The sequence below is a fragment of the Spermophilus citellus genome (assembly GCF_964194105.1).
Source record: "Spermophilus citellus genome assembly, chromosome: 5".
Taxonomy (NCBI): domain Eukaryota; kingdom Metazoa; phylum Chordata; class Mammalia; order Rodentia; family Sciuridae; genus Spermophilus; species Spermophilus citellus.
In genome coordinates, this window is record NC_138186.1 from 128626093 (window position 1) to 128648377 (window position 22285).

At 35.8% G+C, this 22285-nt stretch overlaps 1 long non-coding RNA gene across 2 annotated transcripts in view; it reads left to right on the plus strand.

Moving 5' to 3' along the window:
* Window positions 1-604: 604 nt before the first annotated feature.
* LOC308650005 overlaps window positions 605-22285 on the plus strand; it is a 58128-nt gene continuing 36447 nt past the window's right edge. The window contains exon 1 of one of the 2 annotated variants that reach the window (XR_014022208.1): window positions 605-638. This is a non-coding gene — a long non-coding RNA (uncharacterized lncRNA). The remainder of the gene's footprint in view (window positions 639-22285) is intronic. The other variant, XR_014022209.1, reaches the window with a different exon arrangement.

Consider the following 22285-nt stretch of genomic DNA (forward strand, 5'->3'; position numbering starts at 1 on the left):
GCCTGAATAACTTAGTGAGACCCTGGCTCAAAATAAAAAACAAAAAGGGCTTGGGATATAGCTTAGTGTAGAGCAACCCTGGGTTCATTCCTCAGTACAAAAGAGAGACAGTGTAATATTTTTTTTTAATTTTTACTTTTTTAGTTGTAGATGGACACATACCTTTATTTTATTTATTTATTTTTATGTGGTGTGAGGATCGAACCCAGTGCCTCATACATGCTAGGCAAGTGCTCTACCACTGAGCAATAATCTCAGCCCCAAGACAGTGAAATATTGAGTTAATGAATATCAAAAAGCATAATTTTCATTAATGTAGAATAGTGAAACATTTTAGTATATTAAACTATTGTTATCATTTAGGTGATATATAGGAAATGATGAAAACTCAGCTTTTCATAGATCATATCCCAGCACTAATTATCTTTTGTTGTAATGAATAAAAATGAGACTTTGTGAATGTTTCAAAGAATACTTGAATAATTCCATTAATACTTTTACTAGTTTTTATTATAGTTATTTTATCCTAAGTTGTTTTAAACTTATATGTCATTCTTTTTCACTATTAACCGTAGGGCATTTTTATTATTTCCAGATATTACATACTTGGGCAGAACTTCATGACAAAAGAAAGACAGGTATTACAATATATTCTTTTAGAATGGGATAAAAATAACTGAAGAGTAAGATTAATATGCATGACATACTTATGCTAGAATGAAGAATTGCATTATCACATATAATTATGATTATCTCTTCCCGATTAGTTCTTGATTTTCAAAACAAAATGCTTTCTCAGTCTAAAATTTAAAAGTATATAGTAGGGGCTGGGGATGTGGCTCAAGCGGTAGCGCGCTCGCCTGGCATGCGTGCGGCCTGGGTTCGATCCTCAGCACCACATACAAAGATGTTGTGTCCGCCGAGAACTGAAAAATAAATATTAAAATTCTCTCTCTCTCCTCTCGCTCTCCCTCTCTCACTCTCTCTTTAAAAAAAAAAGTATATAGTAGCTTCAAAGGAATAGAAATGTAGCACACAAAACAAAACAAGAAAACAAAAGGTAACTGAGAGAGGAAGGGGAGGGAGCTCAGAGGTAGGAGACACCACCAAACATGTGATATTAGCCTTCATAAGTTTTGTTAGAAGAACTCTGGAAGTCAATTCAAGAGATGGGGTGCTGTCGGAGATGGTGGTGGTGGGGATCTGGGCAGAGTGTTAGGTACAGGCTCTGGGAGCTCTGAGAATTGAAGTAGAAGAATATGAGGCATGGGAGAAGGAAAAATTGAGGATTCCCTGAGGTTGGGTTATAGTCAGGTGGATCTGTGGATTTAGGTGACCGATACAAAATGTTGAAAATGATCCTTGTTTCTTTAGGGAGATAGGGGGCAAACCTTGAGATAGAAAAGGAAGGGCTGTATTTTCAATTATAGGTGAGCTGTGGACTTTACTTTGAGTCAGCTGGAGAAACTATTGCATTATATCTTATTTCTACTTTAGAATTTGGTTCTGTTTCTTTTTTCTTCTCCTGGTGGAGTGAGTGGCTAGTTAGGGATGGAAGAGAATCCTTTTCTTTGGTTTGTGGTCAGTAAATTATGAGAGTGGATGGATCTAAAATTTTACACCAAAGAGGGAGGTCTTGGGTTTAGACAACTTAATTATTATTGCCACCATTAGGGAATCAATCTCATTATTCTTAATTCCTTAAAAATGTGGTCTTCCAGTTTTCTTCTTCTTCTCTGCCTACTTTTTTTCTGTGCCTAAAAGATCTCTTTATGTCTTTTTTTTCCCCCTTCTTCTTCTTCTTTTGAGCAGTCTTTATCTTGGCCTCTTTAAAGAAGACTTGAGATTTAGGTGGGGAAAAAAAAAGTCATTTCGAATAGTTTATAATACATTGGAAAGGAGTACCAGGCAATCAATCATTCATATTGTCTTAATGCTTTGTGATTTAATACTTACTTGAACTTTTAAATTAAAATGAAAATACAATAGAAGGCATCACAGTCAAAATAAATAACTATAAAGATGACCCAGATAAAATAGTTTCGGATTTTCACTAATGGAAATGCCTTTGGAGATGTCCAAAAAGATTATTAAATGCGTTCATTTAAGCAACTGGAATATTCATCTCTGATGTTATCAGCACCACAGGCAGGTTGTCTCTTGAATATTCTAGACCAAAAAAAAAAAAAAAAAAAAAAAAAAGGTTTGACTTAGCTTAGTGTTTTGTTCATTTAAGGATAAAGCAGTATTGAACATTTTCATGAGTAAATTTTTAAAATACCATGAATACAGTTATCCGTAGCCCTTCCATAAAATAATGTTTGCCAGTTCCCCTTTGGCATATATATGTGCATATGTGATGGCAAAGAGTGAAATGAAGTCTAAATAGACCTAAGTGCATGTGCTCTGTGTGTCTTGCCGCATGATGCCCTGTGCCACCCCAGGACTCTGACAGTTAAGAGGCCTTCACCAGAACTGAGCAGATGGCAGTCCCATACCCTAGATCATCCCGACTGTGAGCTAAATAAACCTCTTTTCTTCATAAAGTTTTCCTGCCTTAGGAATTTTGCTATCGTAATGAGAAGCTGACTCATTTATACACAGATTTGGAAAACTAAATTGGAGGAAATCTAGACCTGATAAAGGCCTCAGAAAGGTCAGAGGTGCCTGGGAGATTTCTCTCCATTCCCCAAATTCCTAAATTAGTCATACACACACACACACACACACACACACACACACACACACACCACACGTATGAATGAAATGCTTATGCAAATAAACACAGCACATTTTTATTTCAGGGGCTTCAGGATTAAGAATAATACTTGCCAAGTCCCAAACCATTTATACTCTTCCACTAAAGCTCTACCCCAATCAAGGTGGGGATGGAAAAACATCTGGGATTCATTTAAGTTTAAAGTCCTGTAAAAGAAAGAGACAGAACACATTTCACAAAATTAACCCCCAGATATTGTTTTTATCATACACATGCTGCATGTTTATTAGTAAACATTTATTAAAAACAAATTTTTAAAAAGCCCAAACACTGTCAATATTTTGGCACATTTTCTTTAAGTGATGTTTTTCTATAATTTATTATTTATATTATTTATTTTAAACATCTGTTTCTGGTTATAAATAACAATATCTTAACTATGAAAAAGAAACAACATAAAGAAGAAAAATAGAAGAAGAGATCATGAAGCCATGGCTCAGGGAAGAGAAGAGAAAACATTTTTTTCAGGTATTTTCTGAACCCTGAACATTATTTTTTAATGAAAATCTGTAAGATGAGCAATGAGTCCATAGTCCTAAAGCTGTGAAACTACTGGGCAATGAAACCTGCAGAATTTAAAGGCAGCACAACTTTACTGGCCTTTTCTCCCTTCAGAACAAAGTAAAATGTGCCTCATAAAGTAAAATGCACATCTGAAGCATCATTGACTGATTCCACCTATATTCAACATGTCAGGCAGGCTACACTATGTCTAAATCCATAAGCGTTTATCACTCCACACATAGAATCTGACCTAAAATAGGCTCTAAAATAATATTTCTTGAGGAAGTGAGTTAGGTTTTTATCTGAAATGGACCATGAAAAACAATATGATACTTGGCATAAATTCAAAAAGATCTGATAATATTGTTGAGAAGATAAGCCAATGCGTGAAGTGTGGAATGTGCTGAAGTCAGAGTAGAGAGAAGCTCAGAGAAGGCAGGGGTCAGTGAGGCACAGAGACAGGAGAGAGAATACCCAGAGCAAGAAGGATTTAAGACAGGCCTTAAAGCCTAGTAGAATTTATATTGTCTACCTGAGTGAATTGATGAGGCAGAGATATCATAGATGGGAACAATAGTGGGAGGAAAAGTTAAGATATTCGACATGATGTGTTAAAAAAATACTATAGAAAAAGAATAATTAAAGAATGATACAAATGGTCTCCTGATTTAACAATGGCTTAACTTATCTTTTTTTTTTTTAAACTTTACCATAGTGTTAAAGTGACACGTTCAGTAGAAACTAGTTCAAATTTGTGAAGTTCAGTTGTTTCCTTGGCTAGCAATATGTGGTGTAATGATGTCTCTTTCTTCACCTTATTCCTTCAACTCCACACAATTTAATTTCTGCATCCATTGCTCCAAGGGAGCCGTTCTTTTCAAGGTCACCAACAACCTTGTTGCTTCCAAAGAAAATGGATAATTCTCAGTTTTCTCTTCTTTGCCTTCTAATAAGCCTTCAACATTGTTGAGCCATCTTCTACTCTTGAAATGCTTTTTTCCTTTATTTCCAGGAAATTACCCTCTCCTTTTTCTCAGAAATATTGTTCCTATTCTTATAGACTATCTCAGGCTCCATGTCACATATAATTCTGGAAAAGGAATTAAAAATGGAAGTTATAAGCCTGGGAGTGTAACTTGTGGTAAGATGCTTTTGTAGCATGTTGGAGGACATGGGTTCAATCCCTAGTGCCACCAAAAAAAATAAATTAATTAAAAAGGTAGTTTTAGCTAAATCCTTAAAATGGTAAGATGCCACAAAAATGCAAAAATTAAAAAAAAATATCAAAACCAGTTCATGAATCCTAAACTTCTCATGCATATTGAGAAAAATAATGCTTGAAGATGATTTCTTGGGAATAGCTGGGCTATGAGACCAATGGCCAACAATGAAGAATGTTATGGGCTGGGTCTAAAATGACCCCCAGGCTCATGTCTTGAAGGTTTGGTCACCAATGCAGCAATATTCAGAGGTGGGGCTTTTGGAAAGTGAGTGATCAAGAAGAAGGCTCTGATCATATCAGTGGATTGATCCACTGATGGGTTTGAAATTGAATGGACATTTGGGTGAAGGTGCAAGTTGTAGGGGGTAGGGACTAGTTGAAGAAAGTCGGTCACTGGGTCAGGTCCCCATAAGGTTATACATTGTCTCGGGCCCTTTCCTCCCTCTCTTGTGTGAGGTTGAAGGAATGAGGGGAATAAAGGAAATGGAGAACACAAGTGAAGAAAAGGAATATCAGAACCCTGGAAACTTGAGAAAATTTTGAAGTGAAGTAGAGTGGAGAGTTGGGATTTTTTAGAAGTCGGAAAAGCAGAAGACATTTAAATGTGGGAAAGAGTGTGTAGATTAAAAAGTGGATAAGCCAGGTGTGGTGGCCTGCAATTCCTATAACTCAAGAGGCCCAGGAAGGAAGATTGTAAGTTCCAGATTAGGCTAGTCAATTTAGCAAGACCCTGCCTAAAATTAAAAATAAAGGGTCTGGGGGTGTAGTTCAGTCACAGAGGGCCAATGGGTTCAATTCCCTGTACCAAAAACAACAAAAAACCAAACCAAACCAAAACAAAACAAAACAAAACAAACAAAAAAAAAAAAAAACACGTGGTTTTGTGGTGGGGTACAGTGGAGCAGGCCTATAATCCCACCTACTTGGGAGTCTGAGGCAGGTGGGTATATTGCAAATTCCAGGTCAGCTGGGTCTTAATGAGACTCTGTTGTAAAATAAAAATAAAATGAAAAAAGGGCTGGGGTTGTAGCTCAGTCGTGGGTACTTGCGTAGCATTCACAAGGCCTGGGTTTAATTCTCATTAGTGTGGGGAGGAAGAAAACAAGTGGGTCAGGATAGCACAGAGAGGGAGAGAGAGAAATGATAACCAAGCAGAGACGTAGGTGGATTTAGGAGAACTGGAAGGGCTGGAATCCAGAGTTAAGGTAATGACTAGCCTTGAGCACGAGAAATGCCTCTTAGTTACATCTCATAAGAAAATAATTAGTGTGGATTTAGGGAAAAGTTGAAGATTTGACATTTGGAAGATGAAGATTTCATGCCCTGAGACCTGAAGCCTTTTTTTCCCCCTCTACTCAATAGAAAAGTCTTGGATTAGAAAGGTTTTGGTGAGGTGGAATAAAAATAATAACAATAATAATGAACTTGAAAAATAGAAGGCTTTAAATATCCTATTTTGTCTGGATTTGACATGATTCAGAAGAAAATTATAAAACAAATTTGAGAGTATTTTGATTAATAGTTTTAATTAGTGATAGTGATTTCAATTAGTGTTTACTTCCCACAAGAACCTGTGCTAAGTACTTTACAACATATCCCAATCCAGTTCTCTATTTCCACTCAGCTAGACTGTTGACTTTTGAACCCTTCTTGCTCTCACAAACCATTCTCTAAACAGCAGCCAAAATCAGTCTAAAAAACGGAGGTACCGTGGCATATGCCTATAATCCCAGCAACTCAGGAGGCTGAAGCTGGAGGATTGCAAGTTTGAGGCCAGCCTCATTCTATTTAGTATGACCATGTCCCTGCCCTTCTTTAGCACTTGTATGATGTCCAAAAATCTGAAGATAAGTCTATTATGTTCCAGACTCTGCCAATCCCTCCAACTCACACTTTCCTTTCTTGTGTGGTACATTGTTTTAAAGGGATTGTAAATAGAGCTAGTTTTATTTCACTTACATTTTCAAATAGCTTTCTTTTCTGGGATATATAATAAAGCTACTAGTTTTACACCAGTACAATGTATAACTAGGTAATTTTTTCAGAACATTATTTAGCTTAAATTTTTTTTGTAATATATACATGGAATGAATACTTTAAAACAGACAGACTTCCCCTAAACCCTGAATTCCTTTGTCATATAGCTTGAACTCTTATTGTGATTTTAGCAAGGGAAAAAAAAAACTCTAAAAGGTTCTACATTCTTACTGCCTGTGTAGAGGCAGAGAAACCAATGCACAGCAATCAGAATTATGGGGACCGCTGACACTTCATTTCCTAGGGCCCCTTTCATTCAGCTCTTTCCCTCCAGTTTGCTTTTGCTTTTTATGCCTTTCTCAACCCAAATGAATATGTATTGGGCAGAATATCAAGATAAATTTTCTATTATTTGTCATAGTGGTGCTTTTTGTACCACTACAGTTAGCCTTATTCTGCATTTAAATGAACCCATAAATTTAGGGTAGTTTTACTAAGCCATTAACATTTTCTGTGGGGATAAAACATGGCCCATGAGGTTTTAGCATGGAAATATTTTTTCTTTCTTTTTTTTTTCCTTTTCTTTTTCAAAGAAAAACTGAGCTGAAAAGAATTTTTCTGAGTCTTTGAGTCTTTAGATTACCAAAACAAATAAACAAAGAAGATGATAAAAGATATTGGTTTGGTTTTAGTGGTTCTTTGTATTCTAGTAATTATGCAATGAATATGTAAAAACAAATAATTTCTACCATAATATTTTGGGAGAAGATTCTTAGAAGATATTTATTAATTCAATATGATCTATTCAAACTGACAACTTTGGCTATTTTGAAAATTTTGCAATGGGTCAATAGCTTTCTAATTTACATGTCTTAAAGAGGATATTAAAAATATGTGGATATTCAAGTAACAAAATAACTCAAATTAATGTATTTGAAACACTCTACATGTATTTATCTGATTTATTGGCTATACTCACTTTCATGACTATTTTATAAACTTTCTCTCACTAGTACTACCTTAAAATGTCCCAATAACTTGTATAACTTTTGAAAATAACAGTAATTGGTGAGAAAATAATTATTACTCACAAAAGTAAAAAAATAAACCTCAATTCAATATAATTACTAGTTTTCTTATATTTAAAGAATATATTGAGTGTTTTTCCCCTTTGTTACTGGGTATTTGCTTCCAAATATATATTTTATTCTAGCTAACATTTTCCTACTCTATCTTGGTAGTTTTATGACATTTAATGACTCAATGCACTATAATAATAGATGCTTTTGTCTAACTGATTTATAAAAAATGTTTTCTTTGGGGTAAAATTAATGAGTAGAAATAACCATAAAAGATGATATAACCAAATATTTTTTTTTAAAAAATTTCATCTGATACTTTATAACCTGTTGGTTATCAGTCAATTCTTTCATCCTCAGCAAGCTACTCTATAGTTTACAAAGAATACCAGAGGAGACAGGCATCTTTGTACCCCTATGTACTCTGTAGCTAGGATTTCATGTTTTACAATAGTGACTTTTAAAGTGGGGTCTAGGGACCAGCAGCATCAGCATCTCCTGGGAACTTGTTAGAAGTGCAGATCTGTGAGTACCACCCCAGACTTTCTGTGTTAGTCAGGTTTCTCCTGAGACAGAACTAACAGAATTCCTTTCTTGTCCCCCTTCCCCTCTTTGTTATGAGGAATTGGCTCATGTGATTACAAAAGCTGAGAAATCTCTTAGTCTGTCATCTGTTCACTGGAAACCCAGGAAAGGCAGTGGTGTCAATCAGTGTGAGACTGAAGATCTGAGAACCAGCGGAGCTAATGGTATAAATCCAAGTCCAAAGACAGAAGTTGGTGAGATGGGATGTCCCAGGTCAAGTAGCAAGATAGGAATAAAGGGGCAGTTCTTCCTTAATTTGATGTTTGTTCTATTAAGGGCCTCAGTGGATTTGATGATACCCAGAGACTTTGCAAAGGAACATCTACCTTACTGACCCATGGATTCAAATCTAATCTCATTCAGAAACACCCTCATGGATAACCAGAAACAATATTTAATCTAGGTTGCCCATGGCCCACTCGAGTTGACATGTAAAATTAACCATCATACTTATTTGATAAAAAGCCAGGTGGGGTGAGACCTGATAACTTGTATTTTAACATGGCCTCCAGGTAAATCCAAGAGCCACTGACCAACAAGCTGCACACAGTTCGGGAACAGTTAAATGTGAAAAGGGCAGTGCTCCATGCAGAAGAACATGGAGATTTATTACACCTGACCATGTTTGCCTCTTGCTAACTTGGTCATGCTCTTCCCTCCTTTGGGTAGCATGACATGTAGAACATAAATATATGCAGCTCTAGATGGGAGCAAGAAGCATAATTCCATATCTGCTCCATGTGTTCTATTTTAGCATTTTGTTGTTATTGTTACATGAGACAAAAATTCTAGTATAAATTGGTTTAAGTAAAAAGAGGTATTTAAATATTCAATAACTAGTAATCTAGAGAATACTAATAGTAATAAGTAGCATCTATTGAGCACTATGTGTCAGGCACTATTCTAACAGTTTCGCATGGATTAATTCATTTTCAATTTACAAAAAAATCTAATGACAGTAGTATAATTATCTCCATGTTAGAGATGAAGAAACTGAGGCACAGGAAAGTGGAATAAGGATTCAAGCCCAGACAGTGAAGCTGGATTTATGTTGTCCTGGTCAGAGGTTACTTTAGGTCACCAGAAATCTTCCTGCTCCCCAAACTTAAGAAGTCCTGTGTGTGTGAGTCACATTGACTCAGTGTAAACCATCTGAACCAATCATTATGGCTTATCTCTGAAACAATTACTCTGGCCAGGGAATGAGATGTGTTGATCAGCTAAGAAGAATCAGAGCCCGGCTCCAGAGCTGAGGGTGAAGTGAAGAAATCAGCCTCATTCACAGGATGCTGTTTTATGAGAAGAGAGATGAATGGGTAGTAGTTACCACAAAGGTGCAGAGGAGATTAACAGAAATGCCGATTTACTACTAAAGACTTGATTGGTCCAAAGAGCATAAGACTCATGAAGATTACCTTTAGCAAAGAAGTGTTTATTGGATCACATTATTGAAGCACAGGAAGGGAAGAGTTATACAAGAATCACAGGGACTGCTGTGGTTGGCAACAGGTGGTTGCCAGGACTCCCCCTCCACCCGTTTCCTGGTGAACCCCTACCTGCCACCCCCAGTGGTCACTATCTTCAATACCAATTATATTTTGTGGTTCTGAGCTCAAAGATCCTAGAGAATTGCTCATATAATCTAAGTCCTGAGAAACTCAGCTATGGCCAGAGAAACAAAATCAAACAAGAGCGAAGGGGTATCTTTTAGTCGATGCCATTGGATTCTTCTTAAAGGTCACTCTCCTGTTTTTTCTTTCAAGTCAAACCCTACTATTGTTCAGGCATCTGCTTTCCTCTGTGTAAACCTGTCTCTGAGGATTGGTAGCTTTAAACTCCAGCCTCAGATGGTAAACTATGCCAATTGATAGAAGCAAATCTCTCACAGATATTGTTTTAGGTGTGAGCATAAGATCCAAGTCAGCCCAAAGAGATAGAAGTGAAATCTGCTGAAGGGTTTCTAGGGTTGGAATTTATGGTCCTTGAAGGTTAGGGCAGGTTTTGACAAAGAGAGATTTATCAGGTATAATGTTGTGGAACACAGTGAAATATTTAGGGAGTAGGAAGTAATGAATTACCTGGTACATAATACACCCAGAAGTCGATAGTTTTCATATAAACACTTGATTCATAAAAGTTAACTTCTTTAAACATGTCAAGTTTGCTCAAACCATTTATTTATTTGCATTTTTGTACACTAAATCACAGGATCCTAATTAAAATGGATGAAATCAAAATTATAGAACTTAAATTCAATTATTTATTCTTTAAGGGACACTTAACATAATCCTTTGGCTATGTACATAAACCATCCCTCCAGAAAGGCTATAAGCTCTGTATTATATGAAATCATCTTAAGTGAAATTTAAGAACTATAAAATTTTATGCACACAAAGCACTGATTCTAATACTCTAACATTGACTCCAACAGGAGAACAGTTACTTTTTATGAAAATCAAATACTTTGTCATAGAATTCTATTATAATATTTTTATTATTCTCTCTTTGTTTGCTTGTTTTTAGTTATTATTTAGTACCTATTATAATAAGTGGAAAATCTTTTGATATTCCATAGCCCTATTTAGTAATAGTCTATTTCTATCAAAATTACCTGGGACCAAAGAAATCAGAATTTTATGCAGATAAAGTAAAACTCTAATGTTTGTGACTTTATTAATAAATATTTCTGTATGATAGCATTCTATAACAAAAATTGATGCATCAAAATTTAATAATCATATAAACAATTCACAAAACTAGAGAAAAGGTCTTTGTTGTTTGTTTATCAAACCATTTATTTAAAAGAATTCCAGCTGTTATCTTTGTTCTGCTGTAGCTCACAGGCTTTACTGGTTAAAAAAACATGGAACCTCCTACCTTTAGAGGAAATGGATTATGAGCGTTTTTTTCCTCCATATGCGGCTTTGAATCATTCTAAAATGAAGGAACAGAGCCAAGAAATTTGCTAAAAAAATAAAATAAAATAAACCAACCTCTAGAAACCTTTTCTAGTAAATGTGAAAAATAACAGCTAGAAACACAATAAAGTGACCTTGTTCTTACCTGAATTGGGTATTGCTCTGAATTTGATGGCTCAAGAAACTGTTGGTGTCCTTCTCCAATGGGTACCCATTTCTCTTTGCCTTCAAGTGCCCCTGTGTTGTGTTCCATTTTGAACTTGTGGAGGAAATATTCAAAAATGACTGTGTATGGTTGGCATTGTTGTCTCCCTGTTCACCCCCACCCACTGTCCTGTTAGTGAAATCTGGTACTATTTATGATTTTTTTCCCCACAGCAATGAAATGCTGGATAGTTCATTTTTAGTTTTTACAGAATTTTGTGATCTATGAGTAACTGTCACCCAAGACTTAATAAGTAGGGCATAGTGATTGAAGTAATCATTACGGGCCTGTATTTCATTTTTGTATATAACCACTCTTCTGTGCTTTCTCCTTCATGATCAGTACATGAAAGCTAAGTGACAATAAGCATGGTGACTTCCAGGAATAATTTTAAAGAACATTAAAATACGTGAATATTATGCAAATACTGTATATGTCAGAGATTTAACTTAACTCACAAATTAAGGGAACAGGATGATAAACTGGCTCAGTGAGCATTTGAGGAACTGATATGTATTGAATAAAAAATGTTGAATATCTAGGTTAGACATGAATGTGATTAATATCCTAACGTACAATAAAGTCATATCTTTTAGGGTTATAATTCCAACCAGATGTACATTATTTGAATCTCTACGAGACAAAATATATAAAGTAACAGGTAGGCTCTAATCAGTAATAAACATTATGTGAAAAAAATTTCATGCCAATAATTCTTTATTGAGCTTAAAAAACAATGCTCCAGTGAGATATCAAAAGCTCATGTATCCATCCGTCTCCCATTTCCAAGTTTTTCATAATTTTTGTGAACACAAGGACATTATGAGTGAGTTGTGCTGAGGGACCTGGTCACTGGTAATGGCATGGCATGAAGGTGGTCCTTATGAAGTGTAATTAATTGCTGCGGTTCTTGTAAGATGTTGAAGTCACATAGTGCAAGTGTGTAGAATTGGTATAACCAGGTTCTGTAAGTATAAAGACGCTTTCTAACAACATGGCTAAAAGGATATACTTAGGAATCTAAACATCAGGGTATACATTTGGGCTCTGTCACTTAATTATTGTTGATTTGGATAATTTCTTCAAACTTTCTGGTTGTGCAGTGTTCTCTACTATAAATTGGGCTAATAATAGTGCCAGTTTTCTTAGGTGGTGGTGAGAATTAAGTGAGTTAATTTGTTAAAGCACACATAACTGTGCTTAGTTCCTCAGGTCTGCTGCCGTGTTCACACATAAACCTGGAGCTGCTTCTAGCACAGAAACTTCATTTTCTTTCTGGGGGAGATTAGATTTAGTCTAAGAGGGTGGAAGAAACCCCTACAGAGAAATTACAGGGAACTTTTAAATTAATTTCTCCAGAATATGCATGTTCTATAAAGGGAGTTAGAGGAAGAAAGATGGGAGACTAAAGGAGAAATCTACAAATCTACAAGTGGACTCCATATTGGTTGTCTAGGATTTAGAGAAATGAATAATAGATTGTCCATCAAAGATCTGGGATTTTTGGTCCAGAATCTGCTATACAAAATTCATCTGTGAGATTTTAAACAAATCTCTGGCCTGATCTGGGCCACTTAGCTTTAGGTTTTTTATTTTTTTATTTTATTTATTTTTTTTATTGGTTGTTCAAAACATTACAAAGCTCTTGACATATCGTATTTCATACATTAGATTCAAGTGGGTTATGAACTCCCATTTTTACCCCAAATACAGATTGCAGAATCACATTGGTTACACATCCACATTTTTACATAATACCCTATTAGTAACTGTTGTATTCTGCTAGGTTTTTTAAAGAAATTGTTTCTTTACATAATACAAGGTGTAAATATAGGCTTATTTTGTAAAGATATTCCTAGGCTCAAACTAATTCAAAGCAGAGATAATCATCCCTGATTTATCTATATCATAGAGTCATGAAGATGAAATAAAATAACATGTGTGAAATACTTTACAAGTCATAGAGTCTCAAGCCTAAAATAATGTTTTTGTATATTATTACTTAAATTATACAATTTCCCAAAGACAAGCTTGACATAAAGAAGTCAGAGTTAAACTTTGTGTTTTTTTTCCCCCGTGGGATCCTAAACAAAGACATTGGTAACTCCAAGGGAAGCATGAAAATGAATTTATGTCCACTGAGACACAATATGCACAAAGCATTAGAGGAACCACAAATTCTTTTATTATTTTGGGGAGAAATGTTGCACAATAAAATAAAATAAAATTAAATCATGTTCCTTTTCTTTCCCTGGTTTAAAGATGATGCTTAGATAAACTGAATTTACAATTTTATTTATTTATTTATTTTGCTCTACTTAGTTGTACATGACAGCAGGATGCATTTTAATTCATCATACACAAATGGAGTACAACATGTCAATTCTCTGGTTGTACACGGTATAGAGATGCACCTTTCGTGCAATGATACATGTACCTAGGGTAATGATGTCCATTTCATTCCACAATCTTTCCTACCCTGGTAACCCCTCTCCAGCCTCCCCTTTGCCCAATCCAAAGTTCCTCCATTCTTCCCATGCCCCTGCCCCCATCATAGATCAGCATCCACGAATCAGAGAAAACATTTAACTTTTAGTTTTTTGGGACTGGCTTACTTTGCTTAGCATAGTATTCTCCAACTCCATTCATTTACTTGGAAATGCCATAATTATTGAATTTGTTACTTTATTAACTCAACATGTAATATGTTGGCCTGGACAAAGTGCTCTGTGTGTCCAACCATGGGGACAAAAAAGGGAGAAAGAAATTCACTCTTTCCATAAGGATCCAAATAACCATAATGTGAGTTATTTATTTATTTATTTATTTATTTATTTGATATTTCTTCTTTCTTTCTTCCTTTCTTCCTTCCTTCCTTCCTTGGGTGGGGGGTACCTGGGATTGAATCTAAGTTGCTTAACCACTACTCACATTCCCAGTCCTTTCTAATTTTTTATTTTAAGACATTGTCTTGCTAAGTTGCTAAGGCTGGCTTTGAACTTGTGATTCTCCTGCCTCAGCCTCTTGAGCTGCTGGGCATAAAATTACTTTCAACTAGAGTAAAAAGAGGAAGAAAAATAATTTTGGGGTAACATAAACATCTTATTAATTTAAGCACTGTTTATTTAATTTTTGTATGGCTAGTAGCACTATTTCCTGTCTTTAACTGGATATCTTTTATACTGAATTACATAGGAAATTCTCTACTGCTCTGTTTTTATATTTCATGTTTTATTTCTCCTTTCCCCCTTTGTTCTCATGTTTTCAGCTATAAACTAATTGAAGAAAACATCAATTAAAGGTTTCTCTGTAACATTTTTGAATTTGGGGGGATAAATTAAGATTTAATAAGGCTAACAAGAATGTTACCTCATCAATGCTAAGCAGTTAAAAGAAGAAAGATCTGTATTTGAAGGACCAAACTGAAATGCCTTTTCCAGTGATTATATAAAACCTTGTGGGTATAATAGTAAAAATAATAATAATTAATAGTAAACTAATAGGTTATTATTAATATAGTTGAACTAAACCAGAGATATAACCACAAAAGAGAAGCCAAGCTATTTTAATGAAAACATGAGAAGAAAGGAGGCTTTTCTGAAATGCAGTGATTCTTAAAATTAAGTGGTTATCATAACTCTGTGTTCCCTTTGTATTTATGACCCCCCAGTATGTCTTTTAATGTTTTTGTAGAAAAATCTTTAGACTAATAATTACTTGATATTTCAAATGAATTCAATTCTGATTTTTCAGCTACAATATTTGGAAAGGCCAAGAGCTGCCTGGAGGAAGGAATGCAAGGTTAATCAAGTCCATAAACTCCAAGAAAAGGAATACACAAATACTGTTTATAGTTTGCCACTGTTTGTTCCAGACAGACATTTGTGTATTATTGCTGTTTATAAAGGAGAACCCTTAAGGCAAACAACTGGTTTATCATTAGAATAAAGTTCAACCTAATAGATTTCCAAATAGCTTTGGAGAATTACCTAGATGCTATCTGTACTGGAAAGGTAAAACCAAAAATTCTCATTCATCCACACTGGTAGTTCCATGTGCTGACCTGCGATGACTGCCAAAAAAATATTATTTAGTCAAAAAGCAAACTATGGGATCATAGATTATATAATCTGATATCATTTATATTCAAACTGTAAGTGTTTACAATTTTAAAACATTCATAATTACATGCTCATTAGTTTAAAATCAACACAAAAGTTTATACACAGCAAAGTCAGAATCCCTTTCCTTCATTCTGTCTCTTTTTCCTGTTATCCATTTTTTGTAAAATGAAATCCTTGTTTTTCTTTTCTGCCTCTCTCTCTCTCTCACACTCTCTTTGGTATAAGACACTGAGCCCAAGGGTGCTTAACCACTGAGCCTCATTCTCAGCCCTTTTAAATTTTTTATAATTTTTCTTTTGAGATAGGCTCTTGCTAAATTGCTTAGGGCCTTCATTAGTTGCTGAGGCTGACCTTGAACATGTGATCCTCCTGCTTCAGCCTCCTTACAGTTGTGCATCACCATGCCCAGCACCAGAGTGTTTCAGTGGAAACTCTTTTTCCTATCTTTCAGTTCACAGCACTATAAATACCTACCTACCTACTTACATACACACACTTGCATGAATAAGTATAAATGGATAACAGGAAAAAGAGACAGACTGATGGAAAGGGATTCTGACTTTGCTGTGTATAAACTTTTGTGTTGATTTTAAATGAATGAGCATGTAATAATGAATATTTTAAAATTGTAAAGCAGAAAGATACAAGAAAAAAATATTTTTAAAAAAGAAGTGAGATATGCATACTGGCATGGAAAAATATGTATTAGATATATATTTAAATATGTATTTTATATGAAAAAGAAAGTCATAGAATACCATGGTGTTGTCTTAGTTATGTTAAAGAAACAGGAAAACAAACTATATGTTGAGCCACCTTTTCTTTACATATTTCATGTTGAAGTGTATGCCATGAGTATATACCCTTTGTGTTGTTTACTAAAGATAATTTTAAAGATAATTACCTGATCATTTTCTTTTTGCTCAAGAAGAAGTCATAAAGAAAAGTTTGAGGAACTGCCTAAACTATATTCAATGACCAAATAGAAAAAAAAATCTGTATTGGAATCTCAATATTAGTCAGTGGAGTCACTTATGAAGTTTGTGGAATCATTTTTGATACTATCTTTTCTTAACCTCCCTTATAAATTAAGTCCTTTATTTCAATATCACATTTTTCAAGTCTGTTATCTCTAATTAGATCTTCTCAGCTGATTTATGTTTAACAATATTTTATCCTTGGTAGGAATGTTATTATGAGTCTTTTAATTGAATTTTTTTATTCATTCTAGTTATTAATTTTTCTTTCTCATGGATAAATTGATTTTTTTCATAGAGCTTACACTTCTGCTTTTCAGATGTATTTTTATTGCTGTGTGTTTATATTTGTGGAATTGTCCCCTTCCTACACTTGTGATATGTTCTGGAGGGAGGGATGACAGTTTAGATCCTAGTTGACCTCCTCTTGGTATGTGAAGGGTGCTTGTGTGGTGGCTGGTGGGTACTGTAGGGAGAATAGCCTCTGGTGGTGTTGCCTTTAGGAGACATCAGACCTATCCCAGGCATTGCTCTTCCCAGGGCTGCTTCCTCCTGGGGTAGCTGCCTGGTAAGGACTTCGTGATGGTGTTAGTCCTTCTCCCAAGCAATTCCATGCTTCTTACCCACCCAGAGTCCAGGGTGTCCTGATGAACTGAGTGGACTGAAGCTTGTTTTCTACCAGGCGTAGCAGAGTAAGCACCCACTGCCTGTAAAATGTGAAGAGTGAGAAGTTCCTAATTAGAGTATGCCCAGGTTCTGTAGGGCCTGATCCACCTTCCAGTTCTTCATGGTCTTTTCCAGTCTTTAATTTAGGTTCCATGATCCACCAAATGCCATTTTAAGGCTGTGGCATCTTCAGGTTTGGGTTCAGTGGGGAAAACCAAGCTATCCTTCCTTACTTGTGATCCTGACCATGGTACTAAACTTCAGCTTAGAATATTCATACCCCCAGATTCCCCTCTACATCTGGGTTTATTTTTCTTATAATTCAGGTCCCAGCCATGCCATTTCCTCAGGGAAGACTGGACTTTCAGATCAATGTATATCTACTTATGTATTTTTTTCTAAGGACAGTGACAATTGAAATAGTATGAAGATTTCTTCAATAACTGGCAGATGTGAGGATTCTTGAGAGAAGGGTATAGGTACATCTTTCTTGTTTATGGCTTTATCTATGACATCTAGAACAGCACCATGAATATTTTCAAAGGAAACAAGGAACAACCAAGAGAAAATTAGATCTGTTTTAATTAAATGATAATGTAATATATATCTATTCAAGAGTAATCTACTTCTGAATTACAGCCACATCTGTAATCTATAAAAATCATGGAGCCACAGACTGGCTTTATCCTTGATGCTAAATAACATTTGACTTTCTCATTTTATTAATATCTTGAAATAGACCAAAAGCACATGAATTTTGGGGGGAAAGAAACATATTACAACATCAAATAAAATCTAATCCTATATTATTTACTGGGAATGAGTAACTAAGTGCTAACTCTATAGTAAGTTATTAGTAATGAGCAACAGGTTGTAAGATTACCAGGATTTCAAGCATTCCTTACTTAAAGATCTGAAAATCTCTGTGAAATATTCAGCAAAAATTAAATAATCCTTCCTGAAAACAAACAAACAAAAAATGAAAAACAACTACAGAAAACAAGTGAAAGTTAAATAGAAATGAAACAATAAAGAAAAAAAGGAAATGACAGGCACACATTCAAAGTCCTTCTTTTAAATGTTTTGACAAATATGTTCTCCTTCTGTTGTTGTAATGTGTAAGTGAATTATTAGAGCATATGTGCATGTTTCCTTTGCCATATATTTTGGTTCTGGGCATATTTCGTAGGTCCTCAACTGCTATTAGGTAATAAGACCTTTCAAATATCATACTTCATCAGGACATAAAATGATTTACAAGGTCAGATTATTTTTTATCTAAGATAACAAGATATGGTAGAAGCACTTGGTGTTTGCCTATTATCTTTTTTATTTAATCAAATTTGGCATCAGATTTAATCCTGGCATAATAATTTATCTCAGAGACACCTCTAGTTATGAATGTACAGAACTTTACCTGTCACTTGGGATTTTTTTTGGGGGGGTAGTACAGGGAATAAACTCAGGGGTGCTTTACCACTGAGCTACAATCCTAGCTCTTTTTATTTTTTATGTTGTGACAGGGTCTCCCTAAATTGCTAAGGCTGGCCTCAAACTTGTAATTCTCCTGCCTTAGCCTCCCAAGTCCCTGGAGCTACAGGTGTGAGCCTGGCTTCTCCCATTACTTTGAAAAAAAGAAAATAAATCCTCCCATTTCCCCTCCTTCTTTTCTCAAGTTCTTTAGGGCTGTAATACTCATTTGGAATCTATAATTAGAAGGTAAAGTTAATTGCTTTATAAAGTAGTAAATAAGAAACATTTTATTTACAAAATCTCAGCTTTGCACAGTATTAGTCTCTCTCACAGTTTCTATTCAGTGCCAATTTGTTTTGTTCCTTTTGCTTGCTATTAGGCCAACTTTCCCTGTGGAAGTTATCAACTACCAATTAAGGGAGTTCCAAGGGCCAGGAAGGAAAACCAAACAAAGCTCTCAGAAGGCAGGGCTTATACTGATAACTGGAAAGCACCAAATTAAGACTAATTCACATAACTTTAGTTCATGACTCAGATAGAGAGATCATGAGTCATGCCCTTCCATTAAGACTGGGCTGGTGACACACATGGAAGAACTCAGTCTATGCACAAAAGGGTTGAAAAGTTCTAGACAGATTATCAGATTGCAAAAATGAGACTGTACTGTCCATAAAGGATAGCAGTACCTGTGAGGAAACCAGTGTTTCAAGCCATTCAGAGTGCTTTGTAAAATAGGAGTTCTGTTTATATTGAGTTTGTCACTATGACTATAAATTTCCAGTCTGAGGGAAAGTTTTTCGAGTGCTTTATGGAACAAATAAACCATAGTTACTAGGAGACATGCCAGGAGGAGAAAAGCAAAAGCAGGACTCCTCATGCCACGTCATCTGTGCTCATGGGCTTGTTCACACTCTGTTCCTCGCCATGTAATTGACCCATGACCATGGTCATCAGACTCACTCTCTGTATCTTGCAAAACTTTCTCCAGTTCTTCTCTTTGTCATACTATCCACCATGTTGCTCACTTCCATCTTTAGCTCCATTTTCTACCAGCCTTGCGGGGGATGTTACTGGAAGTCTCAATCTTGCTGGGGTTTAATTTATTTCCGTCTTGGTTTGCTGCTTTCCTACCATTGCTCTAGCCTCTAACCTTTACAGGCACACAAAGACTTTTCACTTTACCTTCTACATACCCGAGGTGTGTTACCTCTCAGCCAGGATCAGAGATGAATTTATTACAGGTCTCAGTGGACAAAAGTCTGGTGGGGGAAATGGACTGAAGGGCATTGATTTCTAGGAAACCAAAATATAGACTCAGTGCAATGGAAATAGTGACTATGGACATGGAGGTAAGGAAGAGATATTTAGAGTATTATGGGTTGGATATGAGGTGTCCCCCAAAAGTTCATGTGTTGGACAAGGCAGGAATGTTCAGAGGTGAAATGATGACATTAAGCAAATTGCAAACTAATCAGTGGATTAACCCATTTGGAGATAAATAATTTGAATAGACAACTGAGTGAAACTATAGGCAGGTGGGGAATAACTGGACGAAGACCATCACTGGGGATGTGCCCTTAGGGATAATATTTTGTCCCTAGTTCCCCATTCAGTCTCTGCTTCCTGGCTACCATTAGATGAATAGCTTCCCTCTACCAAATTCTTCTATCATGATGTTCGGCCTTAGTTTGGGCCAGAGCCATGAAGTCTGCCAAACATGGACTGAACCTCTGCAACTTTGAGCCCAAATAAACCTTTCTCCTCTAAGTTGTTCTTGTCAGATATTTTGGCCGAAGCAGAGGAAAGCTGATTTATATAGAAAGGAGACACATGGATGAAGAAATAGTTGCACAGTGAGGTGACAAGAAAGTTGCTAAGAAATGGCACAAAGAAGTGAGAAGAGAACATATGCTGTGGGATGTTGTAGAAATAGTGATGTGGATTCCTGGTGGGAACATACAGAAGACGTGTAATAAATGGCTACCTCTCCTCCATGCTGCTTCCTTCAGTGAATTACTATATCTGTGAGGAGGATAGATTCCAAGAAGTAGAGGGTAGTAGGGAAGAGAGAAGTCTCTAGATTCAAACAACCTGGCTTCAGGTCCCAAATCTATTAGTTAGTATTGTATGACCTTGTGCAGGATCAAAACCTCCTCAGGCCTTGTAAAACAGACATTATAATTGTATCTATGTCTCTGAAAGAGCTGTCTATGCTCAGGGTCTCTACCTACGAAACCCTCTCCCATTGATTTTTGTCCCCACTAGTCTATTCACTATTGTAGAGTCACCAATAATATGCTGATAAATGCCTTGTTCAGTTCTTTATTCAGCATGATGTACAGTTAAAGACTCCCTTTTGTAGATATAATCTGTTATCTTCAAGGTTACCACACTCTTCTGGTTTCCCTCTCATGCTACTGGTTGCTGTCTACCTCAAAAATATCCCATTGGCTCTACCTTAAAGAATCACCTGATCACTTCTTACTACTTCTTGTGGTTCTACCCCTGACTGAAGACCATTGTGTTCACCTAGATTAGTGCACAGTTCACCAACTGGTTTCTCTGATGCTATCCTTAACTCATAATGATTTATTCGTAAGAAATAAGAAGAATGGGCTGGTCGCAGTGTCATAATCCCAGAGTCTGGGGAGACTGAGACAGGAGGATCACTAGTTCAAAGCCAGCCTCAGCAACTCAGCGAGACCCTGTCTCTAAATAAAATACAAAATGGGGCTGGAGATGTAGCTCAGTGGTTCAGTGCCTCTTAGTTCAATAGTTCAATCACTGGTACCAAAAAAAAGAAAAAAAAAAGAAAGAAAGAAAGAAAGAAAGAAAGAAAGAAAGAAAGAAAGAAAGAAAGAAAGAAAGAAAAGAAAAGAAAATGAAAAAGAAAAAAAAATAAGCAGAAATAGGCAGAATGATATAAATTAAAGCATGTACTGACTGACCTCACTGTGCTGCTTGAACTTGCCAAGCATGTGCCTGTCTTAGTGCCTTTGAGTGGTTGTTTATTCTACCAAGAACACTAGTTTCTCTAATTTCACTAACACTTAAATCTTTGCACAAATGTGCCTGGTCCGCAAAGCTTACCCTCATCATATTACTTAAAATTGCAACCTATGGCATGCATGTGCCCCGTGTTCAATCTCCAGCACAGGAAAAAAAAAATGTTACCTGTCCTGATTCTGACATGCTTGATCTCTACTTTAAATTGCCCTCATTCCCATGATGTTTATTATCCTCCAAAAAACAAAACAAAACAAATTATACAATTGATTTAATTTTTTTATCTGTTTGGTTCATTGATTTATCTCAAGCACTTAGAACCACTGGTACCTAGCACACAGTGAGCACTTACTAATACCGGTTCATGTGGATAAATTGACATAGTATTGGTTTTGGGCTTCACATTAATACAGTGCTTGGCCCATCAGGCTAAAAAATGATGACAGCTGTGAGCAAATCTGTAGGGTGAGAAACCTGCGCTCTTCCTCTTCCTTTTCCATGCTTTTTTGCTCAATAGGCTGCTTAGTTTTCTTAAGACTTACGTAGCTACAGGCTCCAGGGGAAAAGTCCAATAGATTCAGTCTTCAAAGCATTTGTATAAAGTAGATGATCTACTCATTTTTCGATTATGTGATAATGTCTGTTATTTTCCAAAGGCTTTTCATTTTGAAAGATAAAAGTAATCTTTAGTCAAACCGCATTTATGGGCTTCAGTAAGCTCAATAAAAAGGTATGCTGGAACAGTGATGTTTTTATGAGATGTCTAAAAT